Source organism: Pleurodeles waltl, chromosome 5 (genome assembly GCF_031143425.1).
Source record: "Pleurodeles waltl isolate 20211129_DDA chromosome 5, aPleWal1.hap1.20221129, whole genome shotgun sequence".
Classification (NCBI taxonomy): domain Eukaryota; kingdom Metazoa; phylum Chordata; class Amphibia; order Caudata; family Salamandridae; genus Pleurodeles; species Pleurodeles waltl.
Window position 1 is genome coordinate 616,046,269 of NC_090444.1, and position 25,273 is coordinate 616,071,541.

Here is a 25,273-nt window from a genome sequence, read left to right on the forward strand (position 1 = left end):
CTTCCATGCATAATTATTTTAAGGTGTATATAAGAAATGAAGAAAATAACATTACATTGGTGCAGCAAACAAAAATAAAAGACAGTACAACAGATTGATGATTCTTAGAACAACCGTCCGGTAAAGAACCTTGTATTTGTTACAAATACAGAAACATTCTGCACAATGGCATCCTTCTCAAGGAACACACATTAACACATGTCAATTTCACAACTAAACAGTGCTGTGAAATTAATTCTGTTTCTCTTATTTTCTGAAATGTAAAGATAAAGAAGAGAAACATATACTACGAAAATGTGTTCATGTATTTTTCAATACAGGCTGACTAGGCTTAGCCTAGAAAAAAGCACTATTTTCTATTAGTTAAAAAAGCTCTCACACACCGAAATGCACAAGATTCAGCAACAAAACAGAATTCACAGTTCACTAGGACATACATGGCTTCAAACAAATGAAAAACGTTTCACAAAAAAATGCAGCAAAGGATTTCACGGAGTAGAATGCACTCTGGGTCAGGACCAAACATATTGGGCCACATATAGCTGTTGTTTGTGCATTAATCCTTGCTCTTTCTTTAGGAATAGTGACCAACACCACATGGTTTCTTATGTTTATTCATAGAGGCCTTAGCATATGGGTTGAGGTACTCAGGCATCACAATACAAATATAGAATGCCGGACCATAGTATATCATAGTAGCTGGTGCCAGACGGAAAATCTGGATCAGAAGTCAAGCCTGTAATTATGCCCATCATGATATATGTGATGAACTCAAGACTGTAGCAACCAGTAAGAAATACAACATTAAAACCATCTATTTTTTATTGGGAAAGGTGTCCTCTACCACTGCTCACAACAGTTCCATCATCTGCTATCACCTTTTTGTCTCTTAGTCAAGCAATCAACAAACTTGAACACTTCTAGGAAGGTAGGCTGAGTATGCAGAGCTTCCAGTTTTTCTGGGACACAGCTAATGACAATGGAGAAAAATATGTTCACATATCACTCAGCTGACCCACACAATGGAAGGGAGAATGGGCCTTCTCTAAGACTGAGAAGAGACTGGTGTATTATCAGGACCCTAAAGACCAAGAGAGCAAATTCATCCCTGACTTCAGAACACTAATGTCTCTACACATGAAGTGATTACTATAATGTATCTATGGGAGCACAGAGTCGAGGAAGTAGGTCTTTATGATTAGTTAGCTGTGGAAAAGAGGGGAGCTGTTGACTTATCCGACCTGCATTCAAGAGATTCTGTAATTAGCTTATAGTAGGCAGGGAGTTTCCACATTACACAAGTGGAGCAGGTGCTTAGATGGGTATTTGCACATTAGGTCATCCTCCACCAGCTTTGAAATTCAAATAGAAAAATTAAATGAGAGATCCTCTGATTCTGCATCATCTGGAGCTAGCAGGGATCAGCTGAATGAAGGCTGATCTTGCTGTGATGAAAAAAGCACTTCTCAGAGAGTTGAAAGATCTTTAATAGTAGGTGAAGGCTCTTGTCATTGAATTGTGGCGGTGGTTGGATTAACATATGGTAATTAAAATTATTTTATGTTAAAAAAACATAGAAATTCACTGAGATAACCAAAGGTTACAGAGACGTACCTTACTAGCTGTTAGGATACAGATTAAGCTTTCGCTTATTTTGTGTAAATCTGTTCAGTAGTTTGGAGACATTTAGGGAAATCCAAATTTTGAAGTCTCTGGCCACAAATTATTTGGTGAAAATATGAGCTTGTGCAGGGAAATGCTCAGTTCTGCTTGGTTGCCAACACTTCAAAGCAGGAAGTGTTGACAGCCATCTTGGGATTCGTCTTAAGCCGAGCCCCAGTAAAAAAGTAAAAAAAGACAAGAGACCAGGGTACAGACACCCTGATCCCTTAGCTCTGGTGGTGGGGACCCCCACAGAGCAAAAAAGCATTTTTTTTAAAGTGTTGCAGAGGATTAGTGATATTTGTAAATTTGCAGCAAAAAAACCACAAGCGCTGGCACCCGCACTTGTTTTTTAGGGGTCCCTGGGTGAGCCAGGTCCCAGGGGCATTAATATTTTTGAGTGTGGAGGGGGGCTTCTTGGCACCGCCACAACCCTGGTGACCACCACCTCCTTGGGGCAATTTTCATGATATATGCAGGGAGGCCCATGGCACCCCTGGGACCACCTCCACCCTGGGGCAAATAGCAGAATACCTAACAGGGGTCCGTTTCAGACCCCCATTTGCTCCTGGGACCACCACCTCCCCGGGGCTATCTTCACATTTGAGGGGGGTCTGTGTGACCCCCTTGTGGAGCCACTGATGGCCCTGGGGACTGCCACCCCAGGGCCAGCTCCTGCTATGTCCCAGGGTGCCCAAGGGGGCCCTGCTGTCAAAAACTGGAGCTTTCATCTCTGTCCCCTGCATGTGTGCAGGGAACAGAGATAAAAAGGTTTGCTTCAGCAAGAACGGAGCTGCTGTTAAAAGCTGCTCCTTACTTGCTGAAGCAATGGCACTGCGGGATAGACCTTGAGACTTACCCTGCGGTGCTAGATAGCCCGTAAAGGTCATTTTGTATAATGAAAGTATCTAAAAAAAAAAAAAAAACATGTAGGGACTGAGGGCTCCCCCACTAAGGTTGGGTGCTTATAGGGGTTTGGCCTCAGGACCTGGCCACAGGCCAGGCCCTGTTGCCAATGCGGCCCTGTTGCCAACTGATGATGCGCACAGCCAAAGGCCATGTATGATGGTGGTTGGATTAAGGTACAGTTTCGAAATTTACTATACATTAAAAAAAAACATCCTATTTCACTGAAAACGCCAAAGGTTAGGTGGACGTTATAGTTAGGAAATAGAATTTAAAAAGACCATAGAAATTCACTTTAAAAACCCAGCGGTTACAGGGACGTTACAGTCAGGCTCACATTTTAAACGTACAAAACAATAGAAATTCACCAGTTATAGTTAGAGTTACCTCAAGTAACTATAACTCGTGCCCTAAGGTAACTACAACTCGCCCCCCCGCCATGCACTGCTAATTAACCCACAAATTACGGCACTCATAACATCTTTGATAGCATCATCGATAATATCCATGTAATATTGGCAGTAAAGTTTTTGACGAAAAAACTGTGCATGGCAGGAGCACGAGTTATAATTACCTTAGGGCACGAGTTTGCAGCACTAGCACAATTTTTTTGGGCGCTAGTCCAGCAAAGCACAGGGAGGCCCATAGGAGATTATGGATGCATCATTTTAATTTCTGCCCTGAGCAGGCATTAAAAATGACACCATAAATGGCGCAGTGAAATCTAGTAAATTTCACGGATGCCATTTTCTTGGGCCTTCCTGTGTGGGAATGCCACCCTTGCATACATTATGCCTGGTGCAGGCATAATGTGGATCAAGAGTTCACAAAGTGGCCCAATGCATGCATTGGGCCACTTCATAAATATTGTGAAGAGAAATTGCCTCCTTAACGCCACATTAGTGGTAAACAATGATGCTAGTGTGGTGCAAGGGGCTTGTAAATATGCCACTTTGTGCTAAAAAGATACAACAATTGACTCCTATGGAATAAGACTCCTTTAATATTTTAAGCCTGATATCTTGTGTTTGATGGATCTTTGGCATTTTGGTCTTGTTTTATTCAGATACATATTGGCTATTTTTCTAAACTGGTGTGCAGTCCTTTTGTAGTGTTTTCACTGTGTTACTGTGAGAGAGTGTGTGTGTACAAATACTTTACACATTGCCTCTGAGATAAGCCTGACTGCTTGTGTCAAGCTACCGTGGGGGTGAGCAAGGGTTATCTTAGCTATGCGACTCCCTTACCCTGACTAGAGTGATGGTCCCTACTTGGATAGTGTGCAAACCACTGCCAATTAGAGACCCCATTTCTAACAACCTTGATTTGGAAACTATGTATTGCTATGTATTGAAACCATGCATTTCTAGCACCAAAAGTAATAGTAAATCTTCTTAGTTGAACAAATGTCTTTTTTATCTTTCTTGCTAACAAAGTATAACCCAGACTCGTGGAATTCTTAACAAGCTTAAGTATAGGGGAATGGGTGTGCAAAGTAAAGAAAATAAAGAGACAATGCAATCTTTCTCATGATTTAATTCGCCTTGGTGAGAATCAGCATGCCCCCTATTTGCTACATTCTTATACTATTCATGCACAGCTGTGTCAATATTTGAACCTATAAGCCAATGTAAAAACATATTTTCATGTATCTGCATTTATAGTACGTATTCAGTATGGAATGTGACGGGATTGGTCTTCAACCCCAAAGTAGGATTTTCTGTGTCATTTGTATTGTCAGGCTTCAGAGATACTTGACCATCTGATTTGCATCTGCACAACTCTTCTTGAATTCTAGAGGAAATATGTGTGTCTAATTTTCAACGAGATAGAGCGTAGTATTTTGAAGTTGCCAGCACATTTTTGTTTTCAGAGCAAATATACAAGAATGATTAGTTGCATCATAACATCTACGATGTTCAGTTCAAGAATTAAAAAAACAAAACAATTATTATATTAAAAAAATACAAAATGAATTGCATGAAGCAAAATATTTTATTTGGAAATGCTGTCTGACTCGTTCCTTACCAGAAACATGATAATACTGATTGTGGTGATGGTGATGTAATGCTGAAAGTGGTAAGGGTGGTGATAATGATGGTACTGCTTGTTGTAAGGGTGCTGAAAGTGTTGTTAATGGTGGTGGTGATAGTTTTAATGGAGGTGGTTGTAGTAATGGTATGAAGGTGATCTTAATCGTGGTGTTAATAGTGGTGCGGGTCATGGCAGATGTGGTAGTGGTGGTAATGGGGGTGGCAGCAATGCTTGCAACAATGGTGTTACTGGTGGTGGTAGTAATGGCGCTGCTAACGGTAGTTGTCAGGAGTGCAGTGAGCCCCCTGCTTTAGCAGTTTCAGCGGGGTGGAGTTCTCGATGGGCCTCTTCTGTCTGCAACTCAGCAGAGAAATGCTCATACATAACGTGAACGAGTGGATGGGTGCACGAGTGAGTGGATGAATGAATGGCTGAGTGAAAGGGTAGATGGATTGGTGAGTAAAAAGGATGGATGGGTAAATGAGTGAAAGGATGGATGTAGGATGGATGTGTGAAAGAATGGATGGATGAGTGAAAGAGAGGGGTGGATGGATGGATAAAGGGTGGATGGATGAATAGAAGGGAGGGTGAAAGAGTGGATGGTTGGATGAGTGAAACGGTGGACGTATTATGAGAGAAATTATGGGTGCCTGAGTGAGTGAAAGTATGGGTGATTATCGATAGATGAAAGGATGGATGGAATTGACGGAGTGAAAGGGTGGATAGTGCCTAGAGACCCTCACGGGTGAGTAGTGCGCTTAACAAATTCCTGATTGATTGATTGATAGATGGATAAGTAAAAGGATGAGTGAAAGGATGGATGTGGGGTAGTTATGAAACCCCACATTTGGTAGCTACAGTTGGGTTGAAGTTCTTAATGGGCACCTTCTGGCTGCTATTTGATAGACAATGGTGAGTGAGTGAAAGGATGGATGGATTTGTGAGTGAAAGAGTGGATGGATGTGTGAGTGAAAGGAGGATGGGTAGATGAATGAATGAAGTGAAGTATGTAACGATGGATGAGTGAAAAGGAAGATGGATGGGTTGATGAAAGGGTGGATCAATGGATGAGTGAAAGGGAGGGTGGATGGATGGATAGATGAGCGAAAAGGTGGATGGATGGAAGATAAGCGAAAAGATGGGTGATGGATGAGGGCAGCGCGGGCCCTCTTGTGGAGCCACTGATGGCCCTGGGGCCTGCCACCCCCAGGACCAGCTCCTGCTATGTCTCAGGATACCCACCACCTGGACATAGCTGTTTGCTGTGGCTTGGCTGCAGCTTTGAATCTGCAGCCAAGCCACAGTAAATATTTCAGTTTCTGGCAGCAGGACCTGTCAAGCAGGCCCTGTGGTCAAAAAGTGGAGCTTTCATCTGTGTCCCCTGCACGTGTGAAGGATAGATGGATGAGTGAAAGAGCGGGTCAGGGGATGCATGGATTAAAGGGTGATGGATGGATGGATGAGTAAAAGAATGGAGGGATGAGTGAAAAGGAGGATACATGGATGGAAAGATGAAAGGGTGCATGGATGAGTAAAAGAGTGAATTGATAGATGATGGATGAGTGAATGAGAGGGTAGATGGATGCATGGATTAAAGGGTGGCTGGGTAAATGAGTGAAAGGATGGATGGATTAGTGAAAGAGTGGGTGGATGGATGAAAGGGTGAAAGGATGGATGAGTGAACGGGCGAGTGGTTTAGTGAATGGGATGGATGGATGAGGAGAGTCAGAATGATGGATGTATGAATGACAGAATGGATGATGGAAAGTATAGATGGATGAATGAAAGGGAGGATTTGTGGAGGCATGGATTACAGGGTGGATGAGTGAAAAAATGGATGGATGACTGAAAGGGAGGGTAGATGGATGAGTGAAAGGATCGATTGATAGGTGGATTGATGGATAGGTCTGTTGGCTACATATCGAGATGGATGGATAGAAGATTGGATAAGGAAGGGTTGATGGAGGTAATAGTGAAAGACTTAATGATGGATGAAAGAATGAATGAATGACAGAATGAAATGGGTATCACCAGGTCGATGAAGGATAAAAGGATGAATGTATAGATGCTTGGAAAGAGGAAACAAGAGAACTCTTCTGGAAGGATTTCTGATGACTTGCTTCATTTGCTTGGTGCCCTATAATAAGAGCTTTTGTTCGAAGTGGGGGTATTTCAATCTTCTGGCTACTCCCTTGGAGGTGGTGGTAACAGCGGTGATCTCCCAGACCTTGGCCAAGGTGGGGTAGAATCCTTTGGGCTTATTTTAAGCAACCTCTCATTCTAGAATTCATTTTTTAAAACGATACCTCTCAAGATGTTTACATACATCGGGGATTGGGCATTTTTTTTTTTTTTACAAAACATGTTCTGGTAGAGTTCATTATAAACGAATTCTGGCGGAGGGTGGCATTACAAGTTTTATCTCATGCCTTACTAAAGATGGGGGGCCGGAGGGGTTTCTTATATCAACTACGTCTTCCTTGCTCAAGGGTGGGGAAAGTCTGTATCCCTTATGTCCTCTGCCTTGCCCAAGGGTGGGAGGGTTTAACCCGCTTCGGCACCCTGTCCCCTTTTGTAAACAGCGTGTAGGACTGAGTGGCAGCTGACACACTCCTTTGTACCCCACACAATTGTGTGGGCCCCTAAAGAGCGGGTAATCCATAATCCACTGAAGCGCCCTGTTCTCAATTGGTAACAAGGAACAAGAGCATGTGCCAACTCACCTTCTTTTTTTTGTTTTGATGCCCTGATTCATCCTTGGTAAGTAACTTTTTACCCTCTAAAACAAAGCAGTCACTCTCCCTTCAGCAACAGTTCCTTGTTAACCTTTTGCTCACGAGTGAGGGGAAAGGGGCCCCAGTAAACTGCCCTGGTACATGTTAACAGTTGGGCAAACCAAGGGTGTATAGTATGCATGTACTACTCCTTGGGCGTTAGGGAAGGCCAGGAAAGAAATTGACTCCCTCCTCCCTTAGGAAAGGTGGTTGTAGGTAATTTCATAAACCACCCACTGTTGGGCAAGGTGGATGGCATATGAGGCCACACACAATGGTCATTCTTGGAGAGGGTGATAGGTTAGAGCCCCCCCAGTCTTTTCCACCTTACTCTTGGGCAAGATGTGGGGTGCAGGTTCAATGTAACCCCCTCCTCACCCCTGGGCAAGGAAGGAAGGCGCCATTTCCCCTCCTGGAGGCAGAAGATGGTTTTCCCCTGTCGCCCTCTGGCAGAGTGAGTGGGGGTTAGTGTACAGTCCCTCCACACTTCAGCAATGCAAGGGGGATCAGATATTTACACCTCACTCTTGGGCAAGGTGAGGGAGTAGCTCATCTTGCCCAAAAGCTTCTCCCCAATGCTTTGCCAATACAAGAGAGGAAGCGGCACACATCAGGGCAGTGGTAAACTACCCCAGAGCAAATTACACCCCGTCCCCCCCCTCGAGCATAGTGGGCGGATGTGTGCTGGATTTCCCCTCCATGGCAATTAGACACAGCATGGGAGGGAATCAATTAACCTTCCCACATTTGGGTAAAGTGGGGGACTATGTATGACCCCTTGGGTCATGGCCGGCCGGGGCAAATGGGGTGGAATTTGGGCAAAAGTCATTGCTTTTCTTCATTATTACTCTTACCTCCCTGTCAAATACCCACCAACTCATCAGTAGTGCAACATCTTCTCTCCCACCATGCTGCTTCCTTTTTTTCCCCTTATTTTCTTTATTATGCCACCCAATGTTTGTGGATACTGGGAGGAAAAGACGGGAGTCGTGTGCGTGTGCACTATGTTCTTATTGTCTGTAATCAGTGAGTTTGCAAACAGTTTAGAAAATATCCATTTTCCAACATGCACCCCAGACACTCACCTTTTGACTTATATTTCCACATATGCTGAACATAGGAGAGGCTGGTTCCATAAAAGTTTGGTGACAACTCGCTCAAAGCTTTTGGAGTTATGTACAGTGAACCACCCCCAAGAGGAAATCACCTGTTATTGATCTGTGAAAGAATGAGTTGGAACTACCTCTACTTTTTAAAGCATCTGGGTCATCACCAGCAAAAACTATATACCCTTAGATGCCCTATTAAACTTTGTTTTGTGAAGGTGAGTGCAAATTGGGCAAGGGGACAAGCAATGTTATTGAGGGTACTAAAATCTTATTTCCCATGGATTGAGGTGTCAACCTTAATATCAGAGGTGCAATTACACAAGATATGTTGACCTAGCAATGTAACCATGGACGATGCAATGGCAGATGATATAGTGGCAACAATGATATAATGGTGGTAAGGTAGATGTAAGGTAATGCAGTGCCAGTGATAAAGTGTGGGTGCTCCTCTATGAACCCCATCTTATCAAGCTTTTCTCAATTACCACCATTCCATTATTGACCTTCTGGTTTCACCTAAATATGTAGGAACACCACCGGCCATTACTTGAGCTCATACAAGCACAAGCTTCATAACCTTACCTTCAACCCCACCATGACCACAAATTGACACCAATACAAGCAGCTCAGACTGATACCACCTCCCTCTTCCTAAAGTTACTTGTGACCCCATAACACTAGCGCCCTCAGACATCTAACCAGCTGCATGTATTAATTATAACACTCACAAATAAACAAATATATTCAAATGTGACTGGAGTCAAAATGGGTATTTTTCAAAGAAACATTTTAATTCATGCATTTTTTAGAATAAATGTCTCTCATAATTAGGTCTCTGAGATTTTGCTTTCTGAGTACATATGGAATGCTCTGCACTAGCTTTTCACTTTTAATAGGCATTGGCAAAGTCAAAAGGATTGTCATGCAAGATCTATTGGCTTTGTCAATGTTTTCTAGGTATTTTGCACAGCAACGCAAGCTACTGTGTCACATAGCTTAAATTTTTAAAAAAGCTAGGATGCGGCTGCATTGACCACGTCATAGCATTCTTTTTTACTTTAAAAAGCAGGAGGGGAGGGGCAAGCAAAACTAGGGGACAATGGTGGGGGTGGCAAACAAACAAGGGACAGCAGCAGGAGGCTGGAGGGTGGGAAACAAACAACGGAGGACAGGGGCTGTGGAGACCATACAGTGCCATGCGCTCTTATAGAGGGCATGGCAATTTTTTTTAAAATAAGCACCTCGATTGCATGTGATCAGTGAAGAACACTGACTGCAAACAGGAAGCTGAGATAGGTCCCTGCTCCAGGGCAGGGGTAAAAGCCCCAGGAAGAATGCAGGAAGAAGTAAGCAGCTGGCAAGAAGCAGAAGGTGTGACCACTAAGAAGCAAGGAAACAAGAGATGTAGAAGCCAACCAATGGTAAGTGTTGGTAAATAATGGGCGAGCTGTATGCCATTTTTAAAGATTTTTTTGTTTCACAGACTGCTCATGTGAACAGTAGGCATTTAAGTGTTTTTTTTGTTCAGAATATCTTTCGCTGACAAAGCATGCACACTGTAGGCAAAACATATAAATCTGCTTTTAGCAAGGTTGGCGACAGTGATGACAAATTCAGGCGCGGCTCCCGGGAGGGAAAAGGGGCAGGGCGGTGTGGTGTGTGGTGGTGGGGAGGGTGTGGGGGACCAAAAACAAATATAATATTTTAAAAAAAGTACTTTTTTCCTGCGCCACTTCCATCCGCTCTGTTCTGTTCCATCTTACATTGCAGGCACAGGCTCCCAGCCTGACCTGTGTCCAATCCTACTGCTGCTTTTATACTGCCAGCAACATGAAAGCAGGGGTAGGATTGGATTAGGCGCCCAGAAAGGGTGCTCCAAGGCAGAGTGGGAGCCTCTGTCTGCTCTTTCCATCCCAGCAATGCAGTACCGGGTTGGAGAGAGCCTAGTGCGCATGTATGTATGGCTGGCTCGAGACGGCCACCCAAACATACATGCGCACTGAGGCGGAGTACTGTGCACTCCCCTCTGTCCCTGGCATGCCCATGGCCCCGCCCCTTTTATAGTAAAAACATAATGAACACAGTTTGTCTGGCCCTGGACAAATTCCTTTGCTATCTTGCAAACAAGGAAAGGGAGATAAAGCTGCAGTGTCAGCAATATTATTATAAGAGGTTCTCAAAGCTTAACATTGCATGACTTCAGGACCTCTAATGTGTTGCCAGAAACCAAGTGACCAAAAATGTATCATTGCTAAATGTACCGTTTTAGGATCAATATAAAGTCATGATAAAGATGAACTCCTTGTATTCCCTTCTGATTAGCCTAGGGCAATAAAGTAAATTGGAATAGTGACTCAGAACGCATTTTAGAATGAGAATGGGCCCAGGATCAATAGAAAAGCATTAAACGGGTCCGTTATCACTTTTGTGGAAAGCATTAAAGACTAGTTAACTTGCCACATGACAGCATCACAAAGTACTAATTGTGACTTAAATCAGGTCCTGCTGTGTTGTCTGCACCCAGGCAGCAAACGTGACAAAACCGCAGTCAATTACATGCACCCGTGAGAACGGGTTTCCTGCCCTCCTTAGCTCACCCAATCAGTGATAAAGTGTCTCTTTTCAGCGCCACTTTTTACAGCCGCATAAGATGTGCGAGCTGAACTCACAGCAATCGGAAAAGCGTGCCAGAGGATGAAAGAGTTCACTGAACATACTCAGGGCAATTCGCCGCAGTGTTGCATTAGGGGTGGAGAAATGTCTTTTCAGTTGGACCGCAGAACACTGCATTAATATATCAGCCTTGCAGCCAGACCATTGGCTGCAGAGCATTACGCATCCAGTGCTTAATTCGTGCTGAGGATTGCAGATTGTGGGTCACAGTTCCGTTTTGAGACTGGGACTTATTTATCATCATCAGACCCACAGCAAGGGAGAGAGAGAAAGGCAGAAAAAAACGGAAAACAAGAGAGAAAGAAAGAATAACAGTGACCAACGAAGAAGTCAAGGACAAAATAATCTGCAAGAGTCCCTCAAAGAGACAGAAAGTGTAGAGTGGAGTAAGGAAGGGCTGAGTTGACTCAAGACTAGACAACCTAGGTATTCTGCAACTTCAGCAATCGACAGAGCCGACGGCACTCTCGCAAGATCATCTTTGATCCCCATGGAAGTGCTATGAATAATAATAATAATGCATTTATTTACTTACAGATTAATCACTGCAAATATGTGGTCCTGTCAGGCAATATGCCAACAACAAGGCCTGCACCAATTCACGGTAAGAAAGGAGAATGTTAAAAACGCACAGAATATTCTTAGTATCTTTAGAGAGAGTAAACGACTGCACGGTGGCTCAGCAGAACCTCTATAAACATTGAATGAACTCTTTTAGGTTATACTGCAGTATGGCCTTAAGTAATGCTTTCCATTAACATTGCATTCACGTTTATATTGTTTTAGACATCACGGAATCTATGTTGCCTTCTGAAGATGCCTCGGTATAAGCAGGTCAATTATTGTTCATCTGCAGATTGTACTTGTAGGAAAGCAATATCTTTCTGGCACAGTTGCCCCACTTTTTGCCTGGTGTCAATATGTTTAGCTTATAGTACACTGCCAACCAGGACCCCAGTGTCAGTGTTCTCTCCCCTAAATGTAATTGTATGGTAACTTTTAACACCCGACAATTGGCATGCTGGTGCACCCATGTAAGTACCTAGTATATGGTACTTAGGTACCCAGAGCATTGGGACACCAGGGTTCCCCCATGGGTTTCAGCGTGTATTGTGCCACCCATGGGGCCCATGCAAACTGTGACTACAGGCCTGCCATTGCAGCCTGAATGAAATGGTGTATGCACCTTTCACTTCAGATATAAGGGTTACCTTATATCATGGTCACTGCACTCTGACCCTGTAAGTCACCCCTCAGGAAGGCCCTTCAGCCCAAAGGCAGGGTGCATGGTTCTAAGTGTGTGGGTACCACCACATGAGCAGAGGTGCCCCTACAAACCCCAGATTCTATTTTGTATGGTAACTTTTAACACCCGACAATTGGCATGCCGGTGCACCCATGTAAGTACCTAGTATATGGTACTTAGGTACCCAGAGCATTGGGACACCAGGGTCCCCCCATGGGTTTCAGCGTGTATTGTGCCACCCATGGGGCCCATGCAAACTGTGACTACAGGCCTGCCATTGCAGCCTGTTTGAAATGGTGTATGCACCTTTCACTTCAGATATAAGGATTACCTTATATCATGGTCACTGCACTCTGACCCTGTAAGCCACCCCTTAGGAAGGCCCCTCAGCCCAAAGGCAGTGTTCATGGTTCTAAGTGTGGGGGTACCACCACATGAGCAGAGGTGCCCCTACAAACCCCAGATTCTATTTTCTGGGCTTTGTAAGTGTGGGGAAGTCATCTTAAGGTATGCAGTGGACACTGGTCAACACAAGTTGTCCAACTACATAATGGCTTCACTGAACATAGGCATGTTGGAATCATGCAACTACACTGAGTCCAGTGCTAGTTGCATGATACCATGTACTCTGGGGATTCCCTAGTTGATCCCCCAAAGTCTGCCTGTACAGACTTGCAGGGACTGCATGTCTGCCTGGGCTGCAGCCGATGCCAGACACTATTTTGCCATCCTCCAGCTGAACTAAACTTGGGCAGAGTAAGGCAGAACAAAGGATTTCCTTTAGAAATAGGTGTCACTTGGCTGGGGCGGGGTGCCTCTGAGCATCACCAGACTGCATTGAAGGGCACATTTGGTGCTCTCCTTGCATAAACCAGTTTGCACCAGTGCAGGAACTACTGGTTCCCTCCCTGGTGCAAAACCACACACAAGACAGGGGAGTGGCCACCACCTTGTCCAGCTCATCCCCTAGGGAGGTGCAAATAGCTCTGCCAGGTGGCCACTTGATTCTGTCATCTTGGAAATAAGACAAGCAGAGGACCCTGGGAGCATTTGACTGGCTAATCCAGCTGGATGATGTCTCTGACCCTCTCTGGCAGGTGAGTCAATGCATTAAGTGTCCAACTGCCTTCCTGAGTTACTTAAGGGCTCCCCTGAGGGTGGGAATCCATATTCTTCTGCTAGACTTCAGACACCATCCGCAAGTTTCCTCTGCAAAACACTTCTGCATTGTGGACACCGGAGCTGCTGCTGTTCTTGGCTGAAACCAAGAGCATAACTGTAACCAGTAGGAGTTCTAAGTTCTAAGGTCTGCAAATTTGCTTCTAAGTTCTGCAAAGACTTCTACAACCCTGTGGCCGTGCCTCCTCCAGAGTCACAGGAACTCTGCATGCACTTAGGAAAGCAAGAAGAAATATCCCTTGGAATGAAGAAGTCACTCCCCTGCATCCGCAGGCACCTCAACAAAAACACTTGCCAGGCCCCAACCATCCATTTTACTACATGTAAGTCACCTTTAAAGTAGGCCAAAGCAGCCCCATTAGCAGGGTGCAATGTATTTAATAGGTAGGACATGTACTGGTGTGTTTTACATGTCCTGATAGTGAAATACTGCTAAATGTCGTTTTTCACTATTGCAAGGCCTATCTCATCAATAAGGTATCATGGGGATTGCCTTGAAATACCTTTTAAGTGTAATTTTCCATTGGGAGCAGATGGAGATATGGAGTTTGGGATTCCTGAACTCACAATTTAAAAATATATCTTTTGGTGAACTTGGTTTTTGAATTGTAGGTTTGAAAATGCCACTTTTAGAAAGTGGATATTTTCTTGCTTAACCATTCGGTGCCTCTGCCTGTCTGTGGAATACATGTTTGGGTCAGGATGACAGTTGGGCGGTGTGCGAATTCCCTCTACCCAGTCACGCAAAGGGGGCTAAGGTGTGCCCGCATTTCCTGTTGGGTCGTTCTGAGCTAGAGTGGTGAGAAGAGCTGACTTTTGCACCTGAATAGGGCTGTGCCTAGTTTGACACAAAGCAGTCTCCAACACCCTGGAGTGTGTCTGGGGCCAGGGCAAAAAAGGCAGGGTCTTGTGCATTACAAAGACTTCTCTTTGTAGTTTGCCTAATTCAAAGACAGGAATGGGTATAAGTACTGGACCTCCAACCCCATATTGTTAAACTCCTTCTGGACTGAGGGCATTCTTCCAGTAAGAAGAGCTGGATGCTGTAGAAGGAACTGCCACTTTGCCTTTTGCTTTGCTGTGCTGGCCTGCTGCTTGCTGCTTCTGTCCTGGGAGTGAAAGGACTGGACTTTGCTTTCTACATACTGCTACCTCGAGGTTTGGACTGAGCTTGCTTCCTGTTAAGAAGTCTCAGGGACATCAAAGACTTCATCTGCCAGCACCAAGGCTCTCTTGCTGAGAGTCCTGACTTGCCAAGTGGTGCCAGATCCAGTCACTGGGCCCTTGGGAGTGAGTTCTGGTGCAACCAAGAAGAAACAAAGCACATCACCTCCAGGGCGACTTCAGAACTTGTGCCGCTGTCTGACGCCGCGCTACTGCCTGCACTAGTGCCATGGTCCCTGCTGAATGTAATGACTGTGACCGATGCCATGGGCCTGACTCTGCCGTGGTGCCTCTGAAGTCCCGCCACTGCGTGAGTTCAGAGCGCAGTGTCACCGATGCCCAAGGCTCCCAGCTCCGACTCCTCCGCAGCACTTGTGGCCCCATGCTGTGATTGCGATACTGCAAAGTCAATACCTCGCATCTTGACCAGCTGGATTCATTGACCCCTCCGGGTCGTAAGAAATCGACGCCTCACAACTGATGCTGCATCGCCTCACAAATGATGCCGCATCACCTCCCCTGCAACTGTAAGGAACTGACACCTTACCTCCCCTGCCTAGCAGCAAGGAACCAATGCCTCATCTTCCTGGTAGCAGTAAGGAACCAACACCACACTGGCTGCAGCGCAGTCTCACCTCCCCAACTTTGTGCAACTGCTTTGTTTCCTCATCGTTTCCTAAGGTACTGTACCTGGGGTTAGTACAACCATGACTGGCCTGCAGTCCCTCGCAAGTGGCGTTGCATTGTTGGAAATTACTTCATCAAGATGTTGTGATAGCCCCAGTTGGAGCTATTGTGTTTCTAAGAGCTATACTACATTTAGGCCCTCATTATAATATTGCCGGTAAAAAACGCCTACCGCCAAAAGACCGTCGCCGCGGCTAACAGCCGTCTGTCGTATTATGACCACAGCCGGATTTCCGCCAGAAGGATGGCGGAAATCCGGCTTTGGCCATGCCGGAGGGTGGCAGTAAGGTGGCGCTGCTGCCAGCAGCAGCGCCACGCCAGTAGACCGCTGCATAGCCGTATTATGACCAATAATATGGCCTGGCGGTGTTCTGCTGGCAGACGCTGCTGCTGGCCCCAGCGGCCCGTCCCGTCTCCTGCCGGAGGACCCCCTGAACACAGGTAAGTGGGTGCTTTGATAGGGGAGGGGGTTGGGGGGGTTGTGTTTGTGTATATGTGGGAGTGTGTGTAAATGTTTGTGCATGCTTGTATGCAGTTGTGTGTTCTGTGTCGAATGTGTGTGCATGTGTGGATGTGTGAGTGCGTGTATGTTGAGTTGTGTGAATGCGTGTCTGCGTGTATGTATGAAGGTGTGTGCGGATGTGTGTGTGAATGGATGTATGCATGCGTGGATGAATGTGGGTACGGGTGTGTGTGTGTGCATGTGTGCATGGAGGGGCATGAATGAAGGGGGGCCTGGAGAGGAAAGAGGTGGGGGGAATCTGGGGAGGGGGCAGGTCTGGGGAAGACCTCTATCAGTGACAGGGAAGGGAATTTTATCCAGCACAAAAAAAAAGAATATTTATTGATTACCCTTCAAACTATGTCCTTTGCTCTCTGTGCTCTCTGAGAGATCAAATGAGAACATTTATTTTGTCTGCAAGTAATTAAGAATAAGGTGACAGGCTGGTGAGTGGGCAAGCAGGCAAGTTGAGCTTGGGGCAAGATCTAACCGGGGAAACTTAATAAAATGAAACAACGAATCCTACTGAATATGCCGGAGGCTTCGAACTGTCAGGCTAGGAACTTGGAGGACAATTGGTGCACATAAAGAAAAGCAAGGAGTTGTGCAGGTGCTCCGACTGACAACAGCTCTAGTCATAGCCAGGTACCAGGCCAGGGGAATCTTTCTTCACTTCTTGGCTGCAGAAGTGACAACATAGCAGTTAATGTGAGCTATGAGTCTCCTTTGGAGGGCTCGAAATTCATCCCTCAAATGGATTGTATTGTGGTGGTTGTTGTTTTCAGAAACCTCTAGGATATTTTGTAGGCTTAAGCCTTGTGCTTGGCTAGGATATCTAAGGGAGAAGGTGCAAGTGTACTTTCAAGAGTGCTTGCCTTTTCTCTGTTCGTCACAGCTCCATCCAGGTGTTATGGACACTTAGGTCTAGTCAGGTTCAGAGTTGCATTAATGTCACTACAGGCAGCTGTCTTACAGCGTCACCATAGAAGACCACAGGAGGGAAGCAGAGTGCAATAAAATTGCCTCAAGAAAGGCCTTTGCTGTATTGCTGGAGGAGCAAAATTTAAATGTCATTTTGTTTGGTTCACCTAACACTGAGACAAATATAGATTGCTATACAAATTGAAATATTATTGAGCCAAATAACCATCTTCATATCAGACAGAGCTGATTTTCATTTAGTATTAAAGGTAACAGAATGCAATTTCATGCAAATAAATTAATCTTACTTCAGAGTTCTCCCTAACTAGTAGGAACATTGTTTTTACAATTTTACATCACTTCTTTAATGCTGCCTAAGCTTAATTTCTGAGGTGACATGGTACCAACACTTTGTGGAAGAGGCAGATAATAGTTTAAAAGGAGTGCAGGGTACTGTCCCGGCTTCGAAGTATCACCTCAGCACTAGGTGTTCACTATGAGGACGAGTCTCAGTGTGATTTATGAAATGTTGTGCAGGATCAACCTTGTGAGACGGCCGAGTTATCACGCGTTTGTGCCTCAGACACTCTGCTGCTGGCTACACTATTCCACTGTAACAAACCTCCAGGCAGGCGGGCTTGAAGGACAGTAGTTGAAAATAGTAGTTGAGGAGGATGTAGTGGGATAGGGGACAGAAAGTAATGTGTGGAGTGAGTCTTTTACCGGTGCGAGAGTTTAATGGTGGCTGAGGAGAGGTCAGACTTCACACTAGGGGAAAGTTTTAAAAAAAAAGGTGGAGGGAGAGAGGGAAGTAAGCAATGAACATTGACGGTTCATGAGGGCTAGTTGAGGGAGTCGGGAGGGCATTAGAGAAAAGTACCCAAAAGACAAGGGAAGAAAATAGTGTAAGAGGGGATGGAGGAAGAGTTAACAAATGGATGGATGCTGGAAGGGAAGGTGGACTGGGACAGAGTGGAGAAAAAGCAAATGTGTAGATGCATAGGAGAAGACAAAAACTATGAGGCACTATTCAAGGAAGACTAGGTTCCTCAGACATGCAGGGAAAAGTCAAGGGTGGCTAGAGAAAAGAATATATAGAAGTCAAAGACGAGGAGTGGAGAGTGGCTGGTGTGGAGAACAGTGAACAAGGGCCATGGACTAAATGGGCATTAGCCTATCATTCTTGGCGAACATTCTCTATGGGTAGCCAGAGGTCGGAGCTGCGACCTTTGACTTTTCCCTTGTGTCCCCCGGCACTGCCATTGCGACCCCTGGCCTCAAAGGAAACGCATGCAATGCAAGGAACAGAAATTAGTGCTCCCTGTGCTTTGTTTACTTTCTGTAACCTGCAGAGAACAGTAACATGTCTATATTTCATAAAATAATGTAATAGCATAAAGGTTACATACTAAAACGAAATACTACCATCGTACCCCCGTGACCTGGTGGTTCCCTTATGATATGCCCTTCATATTACTTTTTATCCTAGGCATGAAGACATTAAAGAACACAAAAAGTAACAACTTTGCAAAAAGGCGTTTTCATGTCTCTGGCTGTCCCTGGCTACCTAGATGGAAAGGGAAGTTAGAAGAGGCTAGAGAGAGAGGCAGGGAAAGTTAAAAGAAGGGAACAGAAAAAGAGGACACTACAAAGGAACAGATAGGAGAAGACAGTTGTGAGAGAGATTTGTATGACAGAAGTGAGACAGGTGAGATGGCCAAAGAGACGGAGATATGCGGGAAAGAGAAAGAAAATAAATGAGAGTTTAATGCATTCCAGAGGTGATGGAGGCCAATGAGACAGCGATGACAAGGAAGGAGGCTGGTTGGAGACAGCACAGAGTGACTAGTGAGACAGGAATGCAAAAGAGACCATTGAAAAAGAAATAGACTATCTAGACAACTGAGATAACTGGGGAGGATAGACAGGAGGGAAAGAGAAATTTTAGACTGAGGAGAGAGGTGGAGACAATTAAAAGAGACTTTATGAAGAGACAGAAAGGTAAGAGACAGCTGAGCGAGAGACAGAGAGGATTAGACATGTGAGGGTATAAAAAGAAGCAGATATGCTGTAAAGAAACAGATGGGAAAGAGGTGGGAGGAAGGATAGGTAAGGTAACGAAGAGATACAGAGGGGTTGGAAAGCAAAAGGTAAGATAGGCAAGTGGGGAATAGATGAGAGTAAAAAATAAAGAGGTAGGCGAGAATTTTAGCTGAGATGGCGGCGAAGACGTGTCAGAGTTGATGAGACTGAGAGGTGAGAAACCGGGAATAGGGAATGCCATGTAACAAAATGGATACATGATAAAGAGTCACAAAAGGGAGGGTAGAAAGATGAAAATATTGATAAAAAATGAAGAGGGGAGAAGAATGGCAGTAAAGAGTAAGAGAGGTGATATGAGAGATGAAGCAAGGGATAGAGCAATGACAGCACAAGACCAGGAGAGAAGGCAGGGCAGTGCAGAGAATAATGCAACACCGACATTTGACAATTGAGAGAGAGGTTTTAAATGAGAGATGGGGAAAAGAGGGAGACCTGGGCAAGGAAAGCAGCCATTTTCTCTAGCAAATACATAATGTGGCACAGTATGGCGGTTGCATGCCACTGTAGCATGACGTTGGACAGGAGAACAATAGTAATGAATGCTCGAGCATTCAATATTTGAGCTTTGGTATTTTGGGCTGCAAATGCATCTGACCATCTTTGGTATAGATGATTGTAACTGGGTAGGTGATATCTATGTCTTTTTCATATCTTGACGTCATCCTACTTAAAATGTAGGTGTTATTTATAATAGGCCGTGGACTTAGTTCATGGCTGTTAATTTCAGTGACCTCCTGCTAGGACGACACCAGGTCAAATGTCAAATGGTAGCCCTTCCTGTGATCTCACTGGGGCCAAAGATTGTGGGATGCCACTTACCCTGACCTTGGCATTTGGATGATTGGACGTCCTATTGGCAAAGGGAGTATAATAAAATGCACTCACTGTGCCTTGCCTTAAAAATGCGCCGTTCCAATATTGGTCATGTTTGGAAGAGACACTACACAGTAGAGGATTGCATCAGCTTCACCCCATTGGTTTATTTTACTCTGGTACATGAAACAGTACAGTGCTGTTCTCTTCCGTGTACACAGGTGGTGTCTAGTGCTGTGGCTCTGACTTTTCCATACCTAGTTGTTGATTTCATAGCTGTAAAGAAAACAGTGCACATGACGTATTGGATGACAACCTCACAAAACCTCAAAGTCATTGTGCATGGAGCACCGTGGACTCTGAGTCTACCCTCATATACCACTTTGTGATATGTAGCTCTATTAAAGATATATGCCAGTTGGAATGCAATATGTGCTACCTTTACTCACTCAGTGGCACTCATTTTTATCATTTTTATGAAGGTCTGGGTTAGTCCTAAGGGGACAGAAATTGTGGACTGTAGGTTTCATGCAGTGTTTGACTGACACTTCAACCCACTTAGTTACCCTACAAGAAAAGGAAGGAATGCCTGGCGTTCTGGTGAGGTCTGTTTCAAGCTGGAGCCAAGGGGTCTGACGCATTACACAAGCATCCCTTATTTCTAGTATAGGTGCTGCACAGTCAGCATATGTGCCTGGGTGGGAGCCCGAAGAAGGCTTAAATGTAGCAGACGCCATGAGCCAGCAACAAGTATTTAAAAAATCAAAGCCATCTTAGATTGCTCTACATTACAATCCCCATCAAGCAATAATAGACTCTTAATTATTAACCTTTCATGTGCCTAACAGTTTAATATTTCTGAGATCAGGCAGCTTTGCAGCATGCCAAAGCCCAATACGTTTAAGCATTTCCCAATTAAAGCATTGAAGGCATGTCAAGCGTTACATATTCGACCACAAACAATGCACTGGTTAATTTCTTTAGCTCTTTGCAGTCACTGTCATCTTGGATCTGAGTGAGGTAAGTCTTACCCATATGACAGCTGTCCTCACCGACCCTGGCTAACCCGACAGGACCAGCCCCATTCCCAGCACTGGGGAGCTGAACTGAGCCTGCAGCATCAGAGTGAGGGTTGGTATATGTTTGAGTCAGCATTTGTAACCAGAAGGACGCTGATGAGATTAGATACAATGTGCATGCTTCTCTGTACATGCTTCATAGTGCTACGCTGAAGCTTGTGCAGTGTATTTATTTACAGCGTGTGATTGATGTCACATATGATGCCAGTTACATGTGCACTGATTCACCCTTCAACCTTCTGAGATTTACCCAGGCATAAAAGAGGTAGCAGCTTAAGTTAAAGCCCACCCTTTACCTTATTCATCACAGGGAGAGGTGGGGTCTTGGTGATTCCACCCCACTATGAAATGAGTTGGGAGGCTGTAGTGTAAGGCACTGCCATCCTTGTTGATTGACACACAGCCGTGGGTAGCACAACACTGAAATCTAATACATCTACACTATGTTCAATTAGCAAGGTATGTCTTTTATCACCGTGGTTTGTGGCCCTATAGCATGAGAGGTCGTAGACGATTAGGGCTGGAAGAATGTAAGTCCTGTAAAACTTGTGATAGGTGCTGCATACACACTAGCGCATGTGCCAGAAAACCATGCCTGACTCTGCCTGATCCATCCCAAGAGAAAGATAGATGGACAGTGCCGTAGTGTATGATCATTAATATAAAAGCAAAATATGAGATAAGAAATTAGGCTTTGGCAGAGCCCCAACGCACACTTTAAAGTGCCACCCATGCCCAAGATGTTGTTTTAACTGAAGAACCAGCCCTTTAATACTTCCAGAAAGATCAACAAGTAGTGTTCCCCTCGACGTAGAAAGTGGATGCAGTTCCAAAGAATGGGTACCAGTGCTGAGTATAGCATACGAATACGGATTATATCTAGCAATAAAGACTGCTAACACGAAAGATATAAAGAGCAAATGGACCTGCTACACCAGTGCTGTGTGATCTTGTATCCAAAAACAAATTGGTGCTAAACCCCAGGGGCACTTGTCTGCCAGGGCAAAAATGTTAAAGTTCATTTTGGTATTGACCTACACCCAGTATAAACCCTGGTACAACGAGACACTTTATTTTTTCCTCGCAATTGTGGATGTTGTTGCCAATGCTCATAATTTTTCACAGGAGTAATTTGTCACCCTTTAGGAAAACCCAGAACACTACAAAAGATCTCATGTCCAATGAACGACGTTCTTGGGAGCTAGGGATGAAGAGGTGGGATGAGGGTTAGAAAAAGGTAAGGAAAGATGAGAAAGGGTGAGGGGGAATGCATTGTCCCAAATAAAAAGTATCTTAAAAAGTAACGGATAACTTAGCTGCTTGTACCATGTGTACCATGTACCACATGCCCACTAATTTCTGGCTGATATAGGATTATCTTCTATGGGTAATAGGTGCCAGGCTTAATCTATATTAGTCTGTATAATGCCTGAATTCAGTCATTGAACAAATGATTAAAGTGATTTAACAACACAGAGAAATAGATGTCTTGCATAAACCCCAATGTTATGCCCAGTGTTAGCCAATACTCAACCAGCCAGATTTAGTAATTAGTAAAAGAACTAATGATTCTCAGTCTCTCATCAGAATGCTGCACTCTTCTAAAGCTGCAAAAGTGGAGGAGATCTAAAACTACATCCGTGTTGCTCCTCATTCACATCTCCTTCATTTCTTCAGGTGGCAGTGGACAGGGGATCTGCTCCTGTGCATTGCAGTAGACTTCGCTGAAAGTCGTCTCTTCCTCTCTATGGCCTATAATTGTTTAACATATTTATAATATCTTACTTCACTACATTACTCTCTCTGATAATGATATTGACTCTGGTGTATCATTCCATCTTCCAGTAAATGGTTACATTAGAATGCCTGGTGGGCTATTATACATCTTAAAGGTGCTCTCAATTATCACACTGTTTCTCAATGTTGTTGTTTATCACCTTTATGCATTTTATACATAAACCAATTATTTGTGTTACTTTTTTTCCCGCCATTGGCAAAACCATTGGGCAGGCTTTAAAGTGTTGAACAGTATTTGTTCATGCAGTGCATGTAAACGGTATTTGTGCATCCTTGGGTTTACATGCCTTGGAAAGTGACATCCAGACCCAATGGCATTGCCAGTGCTTTTTATTCCTTTCTGATTCTTTCAAGCCATAGGACTGAGTTTTTATTTGAAAGTCACATGAAGAGAACATGTAGTTTTACAGCAACGGCACTGCATAGGTTACATACACTTTACAGGTTCTAGCAGCAGGCAGATTACACTAACCCTATAGGGTCAGGCCTTGATCAGTAATAGAGGTAATGCCATAAACACATTTCTCAATATAGTTGATCAGCTCAAAGCCATTGCAGCAAAGTCCTTCTGGTACCAAGCAAGAAACAAATGCAATATGTTTCCCGAACTCAGCGAGAATTATCACTAAAAAATTAGCTTTAGCATATTTTGGAAAAACGCTAAATACTAAAAATATCATTTTTTTCCAATCAAATAAAAGCTTCTCATATTAGATAAATCTCACAAACAAAACTGGCCATTCTCATGAAAAACACACTACTCAGATACAGAAATACACGTTTTTCTTTGTTCGTGGTACACATTCAGTCTCTCAGCATTATTTAGTTATTTTCATCACACATGCTACTGTCCCACATGAATAGATAATTCCTTACAGACTAATCTCCCATCACTTCCCACGGATTCCCTTAATATAGAGATTTCTACATTTATGCCAGGGCTGGGGTGAATAATGTCAAGAATTCCCACAATATATCTAGAGTGGGTACCAATTAAGGGCCATGTGAAGTCGTGCGGACACCATCAAGTCAAGAACACACACAGGATGCCAGAAATAGCCACCTTTCTGCCAGGGTCAGCATCTAGGATAGGAATGGGCATCACCATACCTAGGGCACCATCAACATGCCAAGAACCATCACCATTTTACCAGGACCAGGTCTTTCGCTAGTGATAAGCATAAGTATGCCAATAATGCCCACAGCAGGTAAAGAAATGTAGGCACTATGCTATATTGAGCATTATGCTGGATGCAGGCACCATCATGCAAAGGATGTCTCCATGTGTTAACTATGGTCATCATTTTATCAGAGGTAGGATAATGCCACTATTGGTACCATCATACCAAACCTGACCGTACAATACCATGAACTATCATCCTTATTCACAAGTACTATAGATAGTAGTCAATTTCTTCATAGAATATTAGCCAATGATTCGTTCCTCATTTGGTATCTGGCAGAAAATTTCTCTTCATAGATTATCTGGCTCAGAGCTGTCGCCATTATGCCAGGGCCAATATTATGCTACTTTGTTTAGAGTGTGTACTGTAGTTAGCTCCAAGCTTCCTAGTTTGTGTGGCTGGACCAACTACAGAACTGAGCAATTCTCTGGCGTGTGCGGACAAAATTATTGTAAAAAGACACAAAGACTGAATGCTGACCTTACCGCCAGGTTAAGGAACTATGGGGGTCATTCCGACTTTGGCGGGCGGCAGAGGCCGCCTGCCAAAGTAACCCTGTCGGAAGACCGCTCTGCGGTCAAAAGACCGCGGGGGTCATTACGACTTTCCCGCTGGGCCGGCGGGCGACCGCCAGCCCAGCGGGAAAGACCCTGCAACAAGGAAGCCGGCTCCGAATGGAGCCGGCGGAGTTGCAGGGGTGCGACGGGTGCAGTGGCACCCGTCGCGATTTTCACTGTCTGCAAAGCAGACAGTGAAAATCTTTATGGGGCCCTGTTAGGGGGCCCCACGACACCCGTTCCCGTCATCCTGTTTCTGGCGGTGAAAACCGCCAGAAACAGGCTGGCGGGAAGGGGGTCGGAATCCCCATGGCGGCGCTGCAAGCAGCGCCGCCATGGAGGATTCCCTGGGCCAGGGGAAAACCGGCGGGAAACCGCCGGTTCCCCTTTTCTGACCGCGGCTTTACCGCCGCGGTCAGAATGGCCCTGGAAGCACCGCCAGCCTGTTGGCGGTGCTTCTGTGTCCCGCCACCCTGGCGGTCCATGACCGCCAGGGTTGGAATGAGGGCCTATAAGATTTCGAGTATACCATCGTAAACAAGGAAGGTCTCTTTGCACAACAATTTTTTATGATACTCCCGGAAACTTAAAGTGAAAAACCCAAACTGCTAAGCTACTGTCCCAGAATATATGATGTTTTAATAATGGGATTGGTGATTTTGCACAACTGTTAAAATGGAACAGTGTGTCCGAATAGTGCTGATTATTCCTGGACGTGTGCACGGTTCGTCTGGACGCATTACAGTGCAAATCATTGAACTGTCTCTTTGCCTTGGACTGGCGGCTGATGTTTCTTTATACTTTCAGATGACCCTGCGGGATCACTGTCATAGTTCTGTGGAGGAATACTAAAATGGCAGCCTAATATTTGCAATGTCTGCTA